This window comes from Podarcis melisellensis (assembly GCF_964234715.1).
Source record: "Podarcis melisellensis genome assembly, chromosome: 1".
NCBI lineage: Eukaryota > Metazoa > Chordata > Lepidosauria > Squamata > Lacertidae > Podarcis > Podarcis melisellensis.
In genome coordinates this window covers 97,874,636-97,895,912 of record NC_138528.1, presented here as the reverse complement: position 1 = coordinate 97,895,912, position 21,277 = coordinate 97,874,636, and the positions used below count along the sequence as shown (strand labels likewise).

General features: G+C 40.6%; 1 protein-coding gene across 3 annotated transcripts in view; it reads left to right on the top strand.

The window, feature by feature from the left end:
* Window positions 1-21,277, top strand: part of LRP1B (LDL receptor related protein 1B) — a 744,879-nt gene that overhangs the window by 269,090 nt on the left and 454,512 nt on the right. The gene's annotated exons all lie outside the window — the stretch shown is intronic.

Genomic DNA, 21,277 nt, shown 5'->3' with positions numbered 1-21,277 from the left:
TTTCCCTTCTGCTTAGAGACCATAGATTTGACCCTATCTTTTGCAGCCAATAAACTTGTGCCAGTTTGTTCTACAAACTCCATGGGCATGCCCAAACATGGAGCATACAGTTTTAATCAGTGTTACTGAACCTCAAAATTCTCTTTTATCCTGTGACCTTGTAATCGTATTGAGGTTGCCGATGCAGAGCTCTCTGGCAGAGTGTCTGAAACCAGCAAAACTCAGATCTCAGCAATCTGCCTGCCTTAGATGTAAAGTTCAACATGTGTTTCCTGCAATAGGTGCCAGAATATAGCAGAGATGCCAGTTTCAAACAAAAGGCAGCAGCTCTATTACACCGTTGCCTAACCACTACTACTATTATTTTGCTTTTAAAGGGGCTATAACAGTTATAAATGTTTTTTATCAGGGCTGTTTGTAGACAGGTTTGTAGACATTTCTCTATGTTTAGCAGGTGATGGTAGTAATTTGGAAGTATTGCTGGTAGTTGTATTCTAGCACAAAGGGGATACTAAATAATATTTCAAAATAAAAGATAGTTTAAAACGTGGCTTAGTGAAAAATCTTCCATTGATTGCAGATGTATAGGATGTCCATAAGAGCTCTGCCAATTTATTCTATAAACTCTGTGGGCAGTTCCAGACCTTGATTTAGAAACCTGAAAGTGCTATGATCAACAATAGTTATTGAAATGCCAACGATATCCACAAAGTTGTCCTAGTATTATCACTTTGTATTACAATGGGACAACTGCTTCTTCCATTTACACATGTATCACATTCACCTCTCTTTTCCACATGTATCATATTCACCTCTCTATTCTCCACCTATCCTAGAAGGCATTTTGCATTTCATTATTTACTATAAAAGCATATGCAACATTTGGCTAAAATCTCGGAAATAGTATTAAATTAGCTGGTTATCTTTCTTTATACTTGGAGGATGGCTTATGAGAGAAGTGCAACTAATACCAGGACCTGTTTACATCCTATGAAGCAGAATGATGGATGATTCAGGGCAGACCAGAAAAGAACATTCATAAAATATAGAGTTCTCTACCACAAGATGCAGTAAAGACCACCAACTTGGATGACTTTAAAAGAGGATTAGACAAACTCATGAACTATAAGACTATCAGTGGCTACTAGCCATGATGACTGTTCTGCCTGCACTATCAGTTGCTGCTGGGACTGTCAAGTAAGGAGAGAGTTGCTGCACTCAGCTTATGATTGCATACCTTCCCAGGGGCATCTGGTTGGTCACTGTGACAGCAGGATGCTGGACAAGATGGGCCTTTGTAAATTCTCAGTGCACATTTTTCAGTTTGCTGCCTAACTTATCTGGTGTAGAAACTGTAAATGAGCTTTGCTCGTGCAGTTTTCCAGTTTTGTGCAAATCTGGAGGATCAAAAGAAGCACAGCAGGAATCATTACAAGCACAGCCAGAAAAGAAATGAAAGCACTGAGGGAGTAGTGGGCAAGGAAAGGGGAGTAGCAGAAAGTAGCAAAAACAAAAAAAGACAAATAACCTGTGACCCTAGTTTGGAGCACTTTTTTTCGGGGGGGGGACACAGGGGTACGCATACCCCTAAACATTTTGTGAATCTTTGTACTTTTGTCGATTTACTCTATTTAATTTTTCCCGATTTGAACTATAAAATAGTGATTTTCTTGTGTCAAAATGAGAGTACCCCAAAACATTTTTTTTAAAGAAGAAAAGCACTGGGTAGATCCAAATTTAGAGATGAAAAGCATCAAGACTGGTGTTGTTCAAGGGCAACATCATGTGGACTACCCAAATTTAAAAAGAATGCAAACACACAGTAAACTCTGGTGTGAACAATCCCTGAAACATTTCAATGTCCTTCAGGGTAGACCTTTATCTAACGCCTGCTGTGATGTTTTAGTAAAAATCACTGTCCAGTTATAGAACGAAACACAATCAAGAAATAAGGTATCATGAGGAAATTGATTGGCTCATCTAGCGACTTATTCAGAAATTCTAACACAGAGAAATGCTTGTTTGTCTTGGCAGAAAGCATACTTGCAGACTTAGAAGATATCTTGGATCACAGGGAATTCTATAGTGTTGTTAAGGTTTCCTAGTGTGCATGTTACAAACAAGCAATGGAGACTGCTGCATTTTATTTGTTTTTCCCTTATCACAAGAAATAGGCAAGCATCAAAAGGTCCTGAGGTCTAAGCTCTTTTCTGATAGGCACCCAACCATGTTGATTCTTATTAAAACTTTATCTCAGCTATCAAAATCTCTTGGGTCTCCAAACTGCCTGGAAATCTAGTGAGAGCATTTTTCTTGGGAGATTATAAGTACTTTCTGCCTCTGATCAGAGAACTGATAACAAGAAAATAGCCTCTCTGACTGAGATTGGTTTCAGCAGGAAACTGGAAGACCAAGGATATGTGAAAACAGTAGGGGAAGCAGGAAGGTTGTTATCTATATTGGGGAAACTCATAAATGGCTCAATTCAGAATGGGTTTGCTATTGATGTTAAGGATTTACATAGATTGCTGCACTTGCGTTTGGGGGTGGGAGCAGGGTAGGATCAGTGCCATGGAGACCTTAGAGCAATTTTAACACCTAAGAGAAATGTTCCAAACATGATACCTGGAAATTTCTACTAACACAAGCCCAGCGTGTTACCTGATGTAATACATCAGGTAACACAAGACAGGGTCTCTGCTACTCATGAGATTGTGCACACTAACATATATGGGAAATATGTAAGGACAGGGGTGGGCAACCTAAGGCCCGTGGGCCAGATGCGGCCCAATCGCCTTCTCAATCCGGCCTGCAGATGGTCCGGGAATCAGCATGTTTTTACATGAGTGGAATGTGTCCTTTTATTTAAAATGCATCTCTTGGTTGTTTGTGGGGCCTGCTTGGTGCTTTTACATGAGTAGGATGTGTGCTTTTATTTAAAATGCATCTATGGGACAGATATAAGGAGATATCAAGAGAACTCACAGCATGCTCTTCTGACGTTTTCAAAGCCCACCTTCAAACTTGAACTTGATGGCATACCATCAAATTAAATGCGGGCTAAACCACATCAATCTTGACTCTTCTACTTGCTTTTTTGTTTGCTGCTTGTTACCTCCTCCTCAAGATCTGGGTGGGGAAAACTGACGAAGTGTCCCAAAGCCAGAGGAGGCAGCAGTGAGTTACAGGGCCGGTGGAGAAGAGTTGTCACCTTTGACAGTGCGTCATGCTGATCAAAAATGTTTGCTGTGCACAGGGAGATTGAAAGGAGAGAAGGTGATATTTCAGGCCCTACTTTGTATGACTTAAAATGTAAGCACCATGCATCTTGAACTGTGCTTACAAATGGGCCAGGGAGCAGTGCTGCTGTTTTAGACCTGGATAAGTATGTTCCCATTCAGTTGACAGGTCCCAGTAAGTAGCATCAGTCTTCAAAGGGAGTCCCAGGTTCAAGGAACTACCATGGGCATATGTTATATTTCTGTGTAGTAAACAGGATTAAACTAAGGTGTTGTGTGCACAAAACAAGGACCACTTCTCACCCTGCTTTCCTCACCACATGCCCCCTAAGTCTGCTTTGGGGGATTGTTCCTTGTTCCAGTCCAGTGAAAATGGATTAGCATTCTGGCACAGTTCCCATATACAGTGGTACTTTGGTTTAAGAACAGCTTAGTTTATCAACAACTAGGATTAAGAATGCTGTAAACCCGGAAGTAGGTGTTTTGGTTTGTGAACTTTGCCTTGGAAGCAGAACATGTTCCGCTTCCTGTTGAGTGTGTTCCATTTGTAAATTGAGTCCCCCGCTGCTATGGGAAAGCACGCCTTTGTTTAAGAACGCTTTGGTTTAAGAATGGGCTTCCAGAACAGATTAAGTTCGTAAACCAAGGTACCACTGTAGTACCAAGACAGCCAAATCTCCCCATGTCTCATAGAAAGCTTTCCTTTCCTTTCTGCATTGATTGTGTTAGTTACTGTTGGCACAGCGCCTCAGACATTGGTTGCTTTTGAGTATCAGTCCCATAGAAGTTTTTTTCAGACAGAAGCCTCTGATCCACCCACCATGCTGCATGGTAAACCACACCTGAGATACCATATAGGGGACTGAGGGAATGTTCAGAACAGGTTTGGGGTGTGGGTGTGTGGTTGTGCATGCAGGGGGAGGAGAAAGAGAAAGTCCCACTGTGTGAGTGGATCTCATTCTCTGCACAAATGCCCCACTTATTTCTATGCTGAATTCGTCCCAATGTGAACCACACTTAGATCTACACATATACTGATGTCATATACTTGTATATAGCTTTATGCTATATACGCAATCCTTACACACAACTCTAAATTTATATATTTTTGCTTTTAATTAAAAGCTTTTAATGCAAGAAAGCATGGGACACACTTTTGATTTTAATGAAGAGCTTTTAATGCAAGAGAGCATGAGATACACTTGTACTAATCTGCATAGTATCCTTCAGTTGTCTTCTAAGATTCTGTTCTGTGCTAGCAGTTCCATAACCATTATTTTGACATTAGACTACTTTGCATCTCATGCCATCTGCCTTCTACCTATTCTACTTTTGCTTATTTTCACATGCTCCTCAGGAGAGGGCAAAATGTTCTGTCATTAAAGGATTTCTACTGTGTGGAATTTATAAATGTCAGATGAGGAAATAAAAGGGAAATAAAGAAGAGATTGCATTTCTTGCTGTACCTTGATCAGAAATGCCCATTCTATCTGACAATTATCTGATTCCAGTGATGTATTAAACCAGTTTTACTGGCACACAGTCTTGCATGTCAAATGCTACATTCTACTCTACTGAATGCATGCAGTTGGAGAGGCAGGCATTTAGTCAGGCTTGCTTCTATCTTATTCTTCATTATATAACAGCACGAAATGCATGGATGAGAGCAGCAAAAACAACGGCAGCAGAATTAGCAATGAATCATTCCCCATCATCACCCATTTATGGTTACCTAGTCTGTAACAAGTGGAAATAGTCAAGAAATGATCCAGTAAAAGTATTTACAATTTGGAAATATGCATGATTGTTAAACAAACAAAAGCTAGCAGAGCAATCCTATGCTTACTCATGAAGTAAGATCCTTTGTGTTCAGTGGGATTTCTTGCCAGTTAGGCATAAGGTTGCAGCTTAATCTACCAACAGAAGTGTGAGCTGAACCTATGGCTCACTTAATTGTTATTTTTCATTAATATAATGGATGGAAACAGCAATGTTTCTGAATACCAGTTGCTGGAAACCATAGGGCAGGAGGAGATGCTCTTATGCTCATGTCCTGCTTGTAGATTTCCTGCAGACATCTGCCTGGCCACTGTAAGAACAGGATGCTTGACTAAAAGGCCTGTTGGCCTGATCTAGCAGGCTTTACTTATGTTGTTAACAGAAGTGCTTTGGGTCCAGCAGACAGCTCCACAAAGGAAAGAGGGAAACCATTTTTGCTGATTCCTGCTCCCTTCAGCAGCCCCCTCTAGGGATAGGCAAATTATTCAGTTTTATCTCAGCTTCTCCTTTTCCCATTCTTAAATGCAGCACTACATTTCCATACCAGTTGTTTCTTTTAAGTTTTCACAAAAACCAATCAGCATTTTGAAAACAATTTTAACCAGTGCCCCACCACAACCAGTGTATGGTGGGGGAAGTGTGTCACATGCAGCACTGCCCATTCTTGTTCTCCTCAGGGAGTAGGACTCATGTGCTCTGGCCAACCCCATGGCGGGGGGAGTGGTGAGTGGTAGTAGGGCCCCACCAGGGCTTTGCTCATGCTGTGGCTCCACATGCAGCTGAGCATCTTGGGGGCGGGGGAGATGTCAGTACTGGGGAGTATCACCATAAAAAATTAAACTAATATAATGCATTTCTGTAAAATATTGTCCTGAATATATACATTTAGGTGATATATCCCCTAATAAATGAATTTTGCACACTTTTTTAGTTGGAGTAGAATTTGGTTACATTGCAAAATTAGGAAAAGTGGGAATTTTGAAGAATAGCTGCCTTTCAGTTCACGTATTGTTTCAGGGAATGCAAATTCGGTAAACCAAATTTCTCTATCATCCCTTACGCTTTCTTTCTCCTGAATATCTGTTTTGGAAGGTTGGGGGGCCCTCCAAAATAATGCAGAAGGTAGCACAAGAAGCCTTGGAGCAGGACAGAAATTGGGGTGAAATTACCCCGTCCCTTTCCATTAGCAGAGATGTAAGTTCTAAAGCACATCAAAGTGCAAGTAGATAAATAGGTACCGCTCCAGTGGGCATTTCCGTGTGCTGCTCTGGTTTGCCAGAAGCAACTTAGTCATGCTGGCCACATGACCCGGAAGCTGTATGCCAGCTCCCTCGGCCAATAAAGCGAGATGAGCACAGCAACCCCAGAGTCGGCCATGACTGGACCTAATGGTCAGGGGTCCCTTTACCCTTACCTTTAAGCTGGATCAAAGACTGTTCCATGAATGAAATGACTGCTTCTGACTGAATACAGGTACAATTGAATAGAACCTAGTGATTTTAATGGGATTTAGTTGTGAGTATTTATTTATTTTGATATATATTTGCATTGTGTTTTTCAAAACCAAAGTGATTCATGGTGAGGAAATTATAAACAAAAATAAGATAATCAACACCATTAATATATATGTTCAGCCATTAAGTGCACCACAATTTTAGAATTTCTAAAAATGCAAAAAAGGCATAAAACATGATAATAACTAGCCTAGAATCCCAAAATTCCACTACACTAAACAGTTTTAAATGAGATCACAAACGAATTGATCTCTCTACTTTCCTAGAAAAAGGTGCATTTAACAAGACTGTTTTTTGTTGTTGTTTAGTTGTTTAGTCGTGTCCGACTCTTCGTGACCCCATGGACCAGAGCATGCCAGGCACTCCTGTCTTCCACTGCCTCCCGCAGTTTGGTCAGACTCATGTCTGTAGCTTCGAGAACACTGTCCAACCATCTCGTCCTCTGTCATCCCCTTCTCCGTGTGCCCTCAATCTTTCCCAACATCAGGGTCTTTTCCAGAGAGTCTTCTCTTCTCATGAGGTGGCCAAAGTATTGGAGCCTCAGCTTCACGATCTGTCCTTCCAGTGAGCACTCAGGGCTAATTTCCTGAAGAATGGATGCGTTTGATATTCTTGCATTCCATGGGACTCTCAAGAGTCTCCTCCAGCACCATAATTTAAAAGCATCAATTCTTCATCGATCAGCCTTCTTTATGGTCCAGCTCTCACTTCCATACATCACTACTGGGAAAACCATGGCTTTAACTATACGGACCTTTGTTGGCAAGGTGATGTCTCTGCTTTTTAAGATGCTGTCTAGGTTTGCCATCGCCTTTCTCCCAAGGAGCAGCGTCTTTTAATTTTGTGACTGCTGTCACCATCTGCAGTGATCATGGAGCTCAAGAAAGTAAAATCTCTCACTGCCTCCATTTCTTCCCTTTCTATTTGCCAGGAGGTGATGGGCCCAGTGGCCATGATCTTCTTTTTTTGATGTTGAGCTTCAGACCATATTTTGCACTCTCTTCTTTCACCCTCATTAAAAGGTTCTTTAATTCCTCCTCACTTTCTGCCATCAAGGTTGTGTCATCTGCATATCTGAAGACTGTTTTTAGGGGCCACCTAAAGCAAACAGAGAGGGCTCCAAACATATTTCTTGGTGGAGGGAGTTTCATAGGCAAAAGATTTAATAGAAAAGACCCTGTCCTGTGTTCCCACCAGCCTGATTGTACCAACTGATGGGTCTGCGAGCAGAGCCTTTGCAGTCAATTTCAAGGTTTGAGCTAGATTATATGGGTGCAAGAAACACATCAAGTAACTTGATCCCAAATTACTTCAGCTTTAAAGGTCGAAACTACCACTTTGAATTGGACTGCTGCTAAATACATGTATTTAAAAATATATGATGGAATTGTTTTTGTTGATTTCTTTTTTTTAAAAAAAAAATCCTACTTATGCTTGCTAATTGAAGACAAATAGCTGACAGATGTCAGTGTGTTGTTGATTTTTCTTTTCTTTTCCTTTAGCTCTCCAAGGGGTACTTTTAAATAAAAGACTCCTGCAGAGTCCACAGCGAAGATCAGTTACTTGATGGCTCAGCTATTTTAAAACTGACGTCTATTATAGCCTTCACTGAAAGGGAAAAATGCTGGTAGAATGGAATAAGAATAATTTTTTTTAGATGAAATTACTGTGTGGAGGGGCAGAGGGATGCTCTAAGAGATACTTTAGCTAAGTAGATATGCTAAAATTGAACCTTTGAACTGATAGCAGAAATTAATGAATTGTACCAATGCTCATACACAGCAAGACATCATGTGCAACAGGCACGGCAATTTCGCAACAGGCAGACCTCTAATGAGACAATACAGACTAACTGTGAGGGACACATGGATACCACTGTAAGCAGCAGCTCCTCTCCTCTGCTTTGTTCTCCACATGCCTTCTGTTTTGTTATGCCTGAGACACTATCAGTTTACAAAAGGCTTCTATCTCCCCAAGAGGCAGTCAAAGAACAAGGGTGGAGGCAGAGAGAAGGATGGCATAATGCCATTTATTTTCTTTAGTTAGATCTTCCCATAGACACAGGTGTTTCTGTCCACAGGGATAAGGCCATGAGCTCATGGCAGTCATTCATTCTTTGTAATATGTAGTTCATGCCTAAGATGGATGGGAAGCGGCACCTCCATTAATGGTGGAATGGAGCACTGCCTTTGCAAGGCCAAGGTTGTATTGACATGCACATGGCATCTAGTATCCATTTGCATGCACAGTGGTCAGTTTCAGTTTTCTTCAGCCTTTTTTCTCTCTGTGCAGCAAGATCCGCCACAGCTTTTCCCATGGAAATCAGCAATGCCCTTGCATGGTACCTGCCCTCTCTACACACAGTAGATCATATTCATAATGTGTGAGAGGAGGTCTATTGAGAGATTAAAGGTAAAGGGATCCCTGACCATTAGGTTCAGTCGCGGACAACTCTGGGGTTGCGGCGCTCATCTCGCTTTACTGGCTGAGGGAGCCGTCATGTGGCCAGCATGACTAAGCCACTTTTGGCAAACCAGAGCAGCGGCCGGAGCGGTACCTATTTATCACTTGGACATGCTTTCGAACTACTAGGTTGGCAGGAGCAGGGACCGAGCAACGGGAGCTCACACCTTTGCAGGGATTCGAACCGCCGACCTTCTGATCGGCAAGCCCTAGGCTCTGTGGTTCTGATTGGCAAGCCCTAGCCCACCCGCGTCCCTTAGATTCTGATTAGGCACTCACAAATGAAAAGGCTTCTTTCTTTCATATATGGGACTAAGATTCAGTGAAAGATAGGGCTGGGCAACATCTGGTTTTCAACATTGTGATATATTGCCAGCTAAACATCACGTTGGGGGACACGGGTGGCGCTGTGGGTAAAACCTCAGTGCCTAGGACTTGCCGATCGTATGGTTGGCGGTTTGAATCCCCGAGGTGGTGTGAGCTCCTGTCGTTCGGTCCCAGCTCCTGCTGACCTAGCAGTTCGAAAGCACCCCTAAGTGCAAGTAGATAAATAGGTACCGCTTTATAGCGGGAAGGTAACGGCGTTTCCGTGCGCTGCGCTGGTGCAGGCTCGCCAGAGCAGCTTCGTCACACTGGCCACGTGACCTGGAAGTGTCTGCGGACAGTGCTGGCTCCCGGCTTCTTAAGCGAGATGAGCACGCAACCCCAGAGTCGGTCACGACTGGCCCGTACGGGCAGGGGTACCTTTACCTTTTTTTTGTAAACATCACGATATACTGATATATCACAATATCTGAAATAAGGATGGAGCTATGTAGAGGCATTGGCTGGCTTCACGTTTCCCCCCGCATCCTGATTTTTGCAGGGGCACCTGCTATTGTGATTCGCTGCCACCTGCATTTGGCAGGGGGGAGGCTGGGCTGGCAGAATTAACAGGGGCAGGGGTACCTTTACCTTTTTTGTAAACATCACGATATACTGATATATCACAATATCTGAAATAAGGATGGAGCTATGTAGAGGCATTGGCTGGCTTCACGTTTTTCCCCGCATCCTGATTTTTGCAGGGGCACCTGCTCTTGTGATTCGCTGCCACCTGCATTTGGCAGGGGGGAGGCTGGGCTGGCAGAATTAACAGGGGCTACAGGAATTGAGATCAACATTGGCTGGCTTCATGGGTTTTCTAGTTAGGATCCAACTCATTGTGTTACTAAAATTTAAAACCTGGCTGGATTAAAAGCCTTTTGTATCTTCACAACTAGATACAATTATTCAGGAGACAATTATTCGGAAGTCCTATATTTAACATTCAGTGCCTTGAAACTGGCATTGTGATCATTATACACTTGGTTAATTTTCTGGATGAGTTCTAATTTGCCACATGCAAGACTCTTACACAAATTGCAGGCAACATCCACCCCCAAGCTTCATCTCAGTGCTAATTAAAGTCCCTGTAATTGATGCCTCTCTCTTTCTAAATATTTTTAAGAGATTAGCCTTACCAGGTTATGGTAGGCTGAAAGCAAAGAACATGAAGGGTGAGTTTCAAGTTGATACCATTCAATGCTAAATAGGTATGCAGCAGGGATAGAGTTTTCCCAGTAAAAATGCTAAAAGGTTTGCTAGGATATAAGAAGAGGGCATCATATTTGTTTAAAGCCGATGTAGCCAACATACTGCCCTCCTAATCTTGTTCATCTCCAGCTCCCATCACTGTGGGCCATTGGCCAAGTTTGTTGGGGTTGATTGGAGTTGGAGTGCAACAACATGTTAATTAACAATGTGTTAATTAAATGGATTCTGATGTTATAAAAGAGGAGTGTCTGATATGCCTATACCATGCAGACTTCACAAATATGGAAGTCTTTGAATCTAAAACTGTCTATCCTACCAATTTGCCCTCTATTAATTTAATAAAATCACTGAACAGAGCTGAAACTCTGTACAGTATCTGTTCTTCATGCAGTACTTAGTGTTTTCATATATGCTGGGGCAAATATTTTATGATTTCTGAAGTTGCACTTCCTAAATTTGTCTACATTGTTAGGCTATTCTACAACATGTATAATGTTGAAATTGCGTTTGGGAGTCACACATACAAGCTACCATAACTTTTTTTTTAGTGTTTCTTTTTAATCATATGAATTCAAGCTATTGAAATTAATTAATGTGAAGGACAGGTGGCATTTTTAATATATAAATATTCCATTTCAAGCCAATTTATAAAATTGGATTTTGAAGTTCACTGAAAAATGGCAGAACGAAGATGAAAGGACAAACAAAATTGGGAGATAACAGCTTTTTCTGTGACCAGCATTTGTGTATCAGTTGTATACAATTTCCCTTGAAGAAGAATGCAGATGTTTAGATTGAGAATCTTTTGTAAAAAAACAACAACCCACAACTTATTTTTCAATGAATTATTTTAAAAATGAATTGACTTTGCCCATTTGTCAAGTAAAGCCCTCTATCTCTTCAATGAACTTTAGCAGAACAAGGCAAGGAAATTTTGCTTCCATCGTGTCTACATTATTTTAATTTCACAAAACATTTGGTACTGGAAAAGGTACCCTCATTTGCTGTCTTAATCCATATGGTCCGAGACTAGCAGATGCTTGAAAGGATTTATGTAAATTCTGACTCATACCATTTGCTGGCTTTTTCCTGGCATTTCCCACCTCAGTTTGTCAAAATATTGTATAAAAGCCTGTTCATTTATAGGATTAACAAATAAAACCTACATTTAGAAAGTCTGTCATAAGTGACTTGCAGTCTGTCTGGTTTTCCTGCTGGAGCCTGTTAATACTTAAATTAGCCAGCTGATGGTGTGATGCTTGTTGTTCACAAATGTCAGCTGTATATCACAAGGTTTAAAATTTAAAATCTAACTAGTGTGTGCACTAAGTGTTGTTTAAAGTTCACACTCACCTGGAGCATTGTCCAGGACTCACATAATAAGGCCTTCTACAAACAAAAAACTACATAGCAGAGAGAATGCTTTTTGGCTAGGCCTTCCCGTTTTCTTTGTGCAAGGTTGTTGGGTTTTTGAACTTTGAGCTGACTTTAAGAAGAGACCCTTAAAACTGGCTCCTGTGGACTACTCAGGAACAGGGAGCCTCAATTGGATCACTGACCAAAGATTGTTTGTGTGCATTGTCCACAAACCCAGAAAAATGTGTATTGCTTTCTTAAAACTGAGGTGATAACAGTGTTGGCAGGAGATGTAAGCTGAAGAATTAATATTTAAACCACAGGATTGATGTTGCCAGTAAGACCAGTATCATTTTTTACTTTCGATGTCTTATGTGCTCAAAAACTGTTAGACATCATTATGCCAAGTGGAATGTAAGTCATAAATCAGACTGTTTGTTTTGGTCCATGAGGTAGAAGGAAAATTTCCTGACTAGACTTGATTTACTGAGAATAACCATGGAGTTGACTTTTAAACAAATAGACTATCTTTCAAGAGAGGCACCAGTATAAACTTATATGACTCAAAAGAGAAATCAGCGCTGTGTACAGCATGTCAGCACCATGTGCTCTATGCCTCAAATACAATCAAATGCAAAATAAATTTAATATGAGGTGTTATTTTGCTGTTCTGTGAAAACTCCGTAATAAAAGTAGATTTGTCCATTGACTGTACTGTGAATAAAATCAACCTTGGTGAAACCAAGGCTTACATCCACACCACACTCTTAAAACAGTATTATACCACGATGACAGTCGTGGCTTCTCCAAAGAATCCTGTTGAGACTTCTTAGGGGACCCCTGTTCATTTCACAGAGAAACAATTTCCAGAGTTCTTTGGGACGTGGTACTGATTTTTAAACCACTCCGAGAACTCCAGCTCTGTTAGGGGAATAGTGGTCCCCTAATAATTTCCAGCACCCTTAACCTTAGAGTTCCCAGATTTATTTAAGGGAGGTTTAAATGAATGGTGCATATGTTGCCTGAGACTCTGTTTAATGACAGATGAGTCAATGAGTGGATTGGAAACAGATCCTCATAAAAAAAAATGTGGTGGAGGAACACCACATCTTTTACACAAATATGTTTCCAGGCCACCCATTGAACTCCTGCTTCATTACATATTTGAAAAAGTGACTTACAGACTCTTCAGATTGAGAAACAGGAGCATCAACAGCAGTACAAGAAAAGGCACAGACTTGTGCTGACCTGTTCAGCACTAAGGAAGCTCTCAAGAACATTAAATTCTCTGGGAGAGCAGAGTGCCCTGGTGTTGTCAGCCTCCTACCTGATCTCACACTGTTTTGTTGTCTAATGACAAAGCCTAGGTATGAAACTCTGTGATTTAATCCAGGTTTGCCTAGTAGGTACTGAAAGAACAGAACACAGATCAATATAATGAGGCATTTGCCTTCTTTGAAGAACAAGTTTTTGACCTCACTGAATTTAACCAGCTTTCACCAAGTTGGTTTTTGACTAGGTCATCCATTAGCTCCAGCCAGCACAACCATGCTGACTGGGGCTGATGGGAGTTGTAGACAAAAACATTTGGAGGGCACCAGCTCAGCAAAGGCTGAATTAAATCAAATATTGTTGGAGAAATGCTGTACCCTGCCTAGTTGACTTCAACAGAGTTTATGCAGCCTAAACGTATACAGAATCACACCCAGGGTTGCTAGAGAGGATGGCAAATCTTGCTCTACTATTCATCACTGTAGCAGATATTACAAATTAACAAGAACTCTCTGCTCTGGCTTCCAGTGGTCCCAACCTAGCTAGGAACGAGTGCCATTGCCACCAGAACGCTTGAATGTATTGCGTTGCCTGTTTTCCCCTGGGATTCTGTGTTATTACTGCCACTTAATTTTCATTTTCTGTCTTCACAACAGAATGCAGATTAAAAGAGAGAGAGAGCTGTGAACAGTTTGTTTCTGGGTTTTTCTTTAGCACCTCCACAATCCAGCAAAAAAACTGAAGCCATGAGATAATCATCATCTGTGGTTTCTTTAGTCTGGAACACATCCCTAGCTTTCTTCGGTACATTGCTTTCATTTTGGTGTGATAAGTCAGCCCATTTCAGTGATATGAAAGATACACTGGCAGACTGCTTCTAGAGAAATTGACCATTTCATTCCATATTAAACATTTATCACAAAAAAGCATTCATCACAGTGTTTACACCACAGAGCCTTGATAGTATGAGCTTTTATTATGCATGATTTATGTTTGTTAGTTATGGAGGTGAATGAAAGATAAAGGCTTTTGACTTTTTTGTGAGTCTGCTGAGCCAGAGCACCACACAGTAAAGTACCCTAATGCAGGCAGGAAGCCACTTATGCTCTTGACATAGATATTCAGCAAAGATTCTTTCAAGTACCAGTGCCCTCATCATTAGTAGCAGCTAGTGTCAGTGACTTTAGTACACAGTTATAAATGGATGTTGCAACAAAGGAACATCAACTTTTCGTTTGCTGGTGGAAGCAACATTCCAGAATTGAAGTGAATGCCGTATGACAGGTTGCCTAAGTTAGAATTGTTAAAACTTTCCACATGCCAAAAAACAATTTATTTCCCAGAAAATCCATATTGTTTTGAAATGTGCTATGGTTCTAGAGCCGTGGTTCCCAATAAGGGGCACATGCCCCACAAGGGGGGAATTTGATTTTAACAGGGGCAATTTGAGAATGAGTTATTAACAGTGAGTGGCCTTATAGGCTACCTCCATATGAATAGGAGTTCACTTTTTGGCCAAAAAAAGTTTGGGAACCACTGTTCTAGAGCTACATACTTCAAGACAAGTTCCACATAAATAGTAATAAAATAAAACAAAACAACTGCCCAAATTTCTATGATATCAGAGTATTTTTCACTCCATTTTAATGTTGATATTTATATTTCACTTTTCATTTCTGTAGAAAGCAAGTGGCCAACAAACAACATAAAAAATAGCAATACAAACCATTAAATAAGCCTACTAAAATCATATTAACTTATCATAAGTAAAATAATAAACCAGTATATTTCAACAGTACAACAGCAGCAAAATACATAACATAATATTATATTAACACCAACTAATCCAGAAATATTTTATTTTGATGGTGTCATAGAACAAAGCTTTACAAAGCTGCTGATAATATGCTCCACAGAGAAAGCATAATGTACAATATTAGCAACAACAAAAAGGGACACCTTGTCCTTCTGCTGCCACATTAGGGCAAAGCTCCACCCACCGTGTGTGAAACTGATTACCAAAATATATGCTGCATCTCACAAGCAGGATACTGACATTTTCAATAACATAGCATGGTCAAGGGACAACTGTTCTGTGTCCACAGCATGATTATGAATGATCCTCCTTCTCTTTGTCATTTTACGAACCACTGTTTCAAGAGAGGGAATAAGGATTCCTTGAGATTCCTTGTTACATAAAAATAATAAGAATACCCTGTGTTAAGAAGTGCTTTCTTGTGTCTGACCTGACTCTTCCAACATTCAGCTTCACCAAGTGCCCCAAGTTTTAGTATTATGAGACAGGAAGAAAAATATATCCTTGCCTACTTTTGGCAAACATGGGGTAACACCAGAAGCATCATCATTGCCCAGAAACCATGATCCCGTTCCCAAAAGCCAACCGATAGCCGTATGAAGTAAGGCAAGATTAATTGAGCTATCCATCCATTTCAAGGAGGATGCCATCTCATTGTTCTGGGAGGTGACCAAGAAAATGTATATGTATATTTCAATGCAGCTTTCTGTCACTAACACCAGGACAAAGTCAGGCATTGCCAAGCCATTCCAATGGCAGAGCACCTTTTCATTGGTGCTGTGTCTCTACTTCACTTGTCAAGCATATTATGCTGTTTTGTCTGCGGGAGCACAAGCCAAGCTACACCAGCTGAAACGGCGTCGTAAGACCATGCTGCTCAAGTTACAGAGCAGTTCAATCAAGACAGTACATTGACTTTTAATATCCGCATCTCTTCACTTTCGAAATTAAAATTATTATGAACTACCCGCATAAAAAGAAGAATGCTAAATGAGGCAGCAGTTTATGATGATTATTTGTAAGAAAAGTGGTTAAGGATGAAGCTGCTACAGTGCTTTCAACCTTGCTGTTTCTAGCTGCCTGCAGCTATTGTTTTTTAGAGAGAAAAAATAGAAAATGAATGTTTTTTATTCAAGAAAATAAAAAAAGGAAATTGGAAGTAGCCTGTGTAAATTCATTCAGAATGACTTTATAAGGGAAACACTATGCAAATGGATGCAAAATTAAAGGTTTGAAATGCCAGCTAATAAATGGAATGCCACAATTGACTGTCATTTACTGTTAAAGCAGAGTAGCCTTAAAAGAAGAAAGTAGTTGAATAACTCCCTTAGTAATGAAATAGATTGCTTCTCAAGGTCACAGTAATGTATTTTCAAAATGCACTAAAAAGAAGAAGACTATATTGTCTTCTTGAAAAATGTTATCTCATCAAGTTCATTTATAAACTGGTGCATCCAATATCCAGCCATCCTTTACTGCCACAAGACCCCCAATTCTCACATGGAGCTCCTATCTCAATGACTTCCCTATTGAATGTGCAGTGGAGGGGACAGCCATTCTTTTCCTCCACATGCATGTCTTAGATCACGCACACAAAATGTTTGTATTTCTTCAGTGGTGGTTTTTATAGATGAGAGAGATAGTAACAACACTGAGGCAATATAGAAGTGCCCTGTCATGTTGTCTGTTTGTCACTACACTCAACAGGGTGTCAAAGCCCGTCCTGGATTTCCATGCACTTTAAGGGTTGATTTCAAAGTTTTCACTCTATTAATGAATGGCCATTTCATCCACAGAATGACAGTTGTTGTCATGCAAGTGGTACCTTGGGTTAAAAACTTAATTTGTTCTGGAGGTCCATTCCTAACCTGAAACCATTCTTAACCTGAGATACCACTTTAGCTAATGGGGCCTCCCGTTGCCGCCGCCGCACAATTTCTGTTCTCATACTGAAGCAAAGTTCATAACCCAAGGTATTATTTCTGGGCTAGCAGAGTCTGTAACCTTAAACGTCTCTAACCTGAAGTATCTGTAACCTGAAGCGTCTGTAACCCGAGGTACCACTGTACCTCCATTTTCAATGGAATGAAAACTTTGGACTCAAGTCTATATTTTTAGCTATTTATCTAAAAGTATAATGTGTAAAGTGTCCTCAGTGCAGTAAGTAAAATGTTGTGAATGTTTTCATTGCACTATTGCAGAACTCATCAGGCACTACTGAGAACCGAATATTTAGGTTTATGAGTTATTGGTCTCAGCCAGTTGACTGCTTACATGCTTTGAAATTACCATATTTTGAAATGTATCATATACTTGTTTTCAGTCTGATGAAACACAGTACGTATCCGAGTGTGCACTGTGACTTCCCCGCCCTCCTTGGTTGTGAGTCTGACAACTTTCAGCAGGCTATGTATCTTGTAAGTCAGGATTGAAAATTTATCATTTGCCAGTGGGTCGCAAAGCCAATTTGCACATTTTCATTAATGTGATAGAAAAATGTGACAAATGACACTTAAAATGTAATGTGTGAAGTCACCTCTCTCTAGCTAAGGTTTGAGGCGCCTAAGGTGACCAAAACCCCTCAGTATTGTCAGCCTCAAATTTATATAGAACGAATATGAAGAAGGCTTTCCAGTCATGCTATTAATTTTTCAGCCAGTTAAAATACTTGGGGTTTTCTTATTTGACTTTTGTTTTGTTTTTCTTGAGAAATGCTGCAGGAAGAAAGGGGAACACTGCAGTTACAGTTTCAAACTTCTTTGCCATAGAAGTTGAGTGCAAGAACAATATTTTTTTCTTTTAAGGACAAACATTATTTGGGTGCTTCACAAGTTATAAAGAAGCCGCAAAGAAAGAACTTCTTTGTGTTTCTTCCTTTGCCTGAATATTCTCGTTTGTGCTGCTATGTATGTGACTTCTTCTAAGCTGTGCTTATAAAAAGTCTTCTACAGCAGGTTAATCCAACCGGGTACACTCCAGATGTCTGGACCTACAACTTCCAACACTCTATTGGCCAGGATGGCTTGAGCTGATAGTTGTAGTTCAAAACATCCAGAGGACGTCAGGTTGGAGAAGACTGCTCTGAAGTCTGAAGCTTCATTTCTTAAGTGGCAATCCTAACCATGTCCACCCAGAAATTCCATTGAATTCAATGGATCTTACTCTCAAGGAAGTTGAGTTAGGATTACAGCCATCACAAACTGCACAATGACCACTGTCCACTTTGTATGAATCCCACATCTATATTAGACATCAAATGGGTGCAGAGCTACAAAAGTCAAAATTTCCTTAATTTGATAATCAACATGTAGGTGGCATGTTTCTGCTCATCCACAGCCCACTGCAGTTTTTGCTGTGCACCTTGTCATGCCAACATGCAACCAACCTGTCACCATCTTAGCAGGATCTGAAGCATTAGAGCTGTGTGCCAGATCTGTGTGCCTGGCTTCTAGATGCCTAGGTAGCAGGAACTCTATGCTATATATCAGGGACAGAGCAGCAGCCCACCCACTCATCAATCTCTAATGGAACTACATTAGCAATTCTATATCTGTCAGCAAATTTCACTCCATTGCTATTAAAATGCAAAAGAAGTCCACGGAAGGGAGCCAGCCCAGCTGTACTTTGTTCTGTGCTTTAACAAGCTAAAAACTTCTCCAGCTGTTTTACTTGAGTAAGGTGCACAGGGACAAAAAATATTGAAGGATGGGCATAACGTGGACTGTTTTCACACGTTGGGATCTCCAGTATAACAGTCAATCATGTGGAATTGTTCTCCTTAGGAAGAAGAACATCATGATGTTTTATTTGGTCTAATAGGCAGGAGGAAAACATCTACAGTTTATATATATATTATGGAACTTTTAAAAAACAACAACACTTGCTTTGCTTTGTTTAAAACATGTGGACTAAATGTGCATTTTGAAGGACATGATGCATTAGGTGCAATATATCTTTTGAGGCATGAAAGTCATCAGTCCACTGCCACAAATTCTACTCTTTTGCCTTTGTAATAAAGGAGGAATAGGAAAAATAATCACCACAGTTAGTCATAGCTACATTTGTGCTTCTCATAATGCAGCAGGTTTATAGGTCATGAAAGGGGAATATGTGATACAAAATCCAAAATTGGAACATGTTTCATTTGTATCACAACAATTATTTGAATGGTAGCGCTGTAACTAAGTAGAAACTTTTTATTATATTGTATATTTAATTGGGGAAGATGTGGTGCCGGTGTAATCAGACAAAATGCCCAGAACCCTTTCCATTCAATCCCAATCCTATATTCAAATCAGCTTTTCTGATTGGGATGCTTCATTGGCCTATGGAAGGAAAGAGTACTATAACATGCAGAAATAAAAGCTACTGAATGTGTTTGGTAATTGGTGGTAAAGGCTACAGTCCTAGCTCCACCTCCCAGGGAGTGAATGCCATTGAATTAAAAATAATTCAGAAGCAGGTAGACATACGTAGTTAGGATTCCACTGTAAAAGTACTATTGCTTTGTATTGATTGCTTACAATGAAAAACATTCCAGTTGTGTTTCATGCAAATGTAAGTCCTCTTTCGGGTAGACTTTTTGATGCATCAGCTGCTGCCACTAATGGAAAGAGAGGAGAAGGATTCATTTGCTGATTCATCTTCCCCCTACAGTCCCCCCACTACTTCCCATGCTATTTTGGAGGGTCCCCCAAATCTCTGGAGGAGATTGTTGTGGAACCATCCTGGGAAGGAGATATTGCCAAAAGAAGAAGAAAAACCCACCTCCCCCGGGTCATATACACTGAGAAAACCCTCTTGCAGCAGGGCAGGAAACTCACAGAGAAAAAGATGAGAGACTTACAGAAAGCGTGTGAGCACGTATGCACACTTTCAGCAAAGCACAAAGCCTTTGCTATAAGCAGTTGTTGTTGCTGCTGCCGCTGCTACTCTAATGTACGCTGGCTACACCAGTAAGATGAACACCGGTTTTATTTCTTGGTTTCTGTTATACAGCCTTTAGTCTGCCATCCATCTTGGAACCACTCAGGCCTCAAGCATGCTCAATTCCAACTTTTTCTCCAGAAACACTTTGGCTTTGGGGATACAGTGGTCCCTCTGGCTACGTACTTAATTCGTTCTGGAGGTTTGTTCTTAACCTGAAACTGTTCTTAACCTGAGGTACCACTTTAGCTAATGGGGCCTCCCGCTGCCTCCGCGCCGCTGGAGCACGATTTCTGTTCTCATCCTGAAGCAAAGTTCTTAACCCAAGGTACTATTTCTGGGTTAGCGGAGTCTGTAACCTGAAGCGTATGTAACCTGAGGTACCACTGTACTAGGTGGAAACCACATAAACATGTCTCACAGCAGCTGCTTCTGCTGCTGTTGCTATTTTGCCATCTTCCTTCCTCTTCCCTTAGTGGAGACATCCACTGGGTCAATAAGCCTTCTGCATATGGAGGGGCAGAATTAGATCCAATGCTTCCTCTTGTTTTCCTTCACACCCGTTGCAGTCTGGCTAAACTTAATGTCCACAGTTATTCTGTGACAGAGAGTGCAAAAAATATATGAATTAATTAACTTCATAAATAATGTGGTCAGTTTACATAAAATTTGAAGAACAGAGCACATGCTGCCCTGAATGATTTCAAAATAAATCTACCTGTCTAGGAACTGGAACAGAACTGCAGTTTAAATTCTAAACAAAGATAATGTTTGCTTTTGGGACTTCCCATTCTTCCTTCTTAAACATCTTTTTGTTAATTTCCTTGCTGATTTTGTCAGGAGCCTGATACTGTTTTCTTGTGGTTACAGTGTGTTATCTTCCTTGATAAGCACCTAAAAAGGACAAAACAGTTAGGCAACCAGATATACCATCTCCTATATCATGCAGAGCTGTCAAGAGAGTGACACAATACTTGTAATGTTACTGTTCCTATCATAAATACAGTGGTACCTCGGTTTACAGACGCTTCAGGCTACAGATGCTTCAGGTTACAGACTCTGTTAACCTAGAAATAGTACCTTGGGTTGAGAACTTTGCTTCAGGATGAGAACAGAAATCGTGTAGTGGTGACGCGGCAGCAGCGGGAGGCCCCATTAGCTAAAGTGGTACCTCAGGTTAAGAACAGTTTCAGGTTAAGAACGGACCTCCGGAACAAATTAAGTTCTTAACCCGAGGTACCACTGTATATACACATTTCTGTCTGGCATAAGGATCTGGAGCCCATCTTTACTACACATTTAAATTGGTACCATACCACTTTAAACAGTCATGGTTT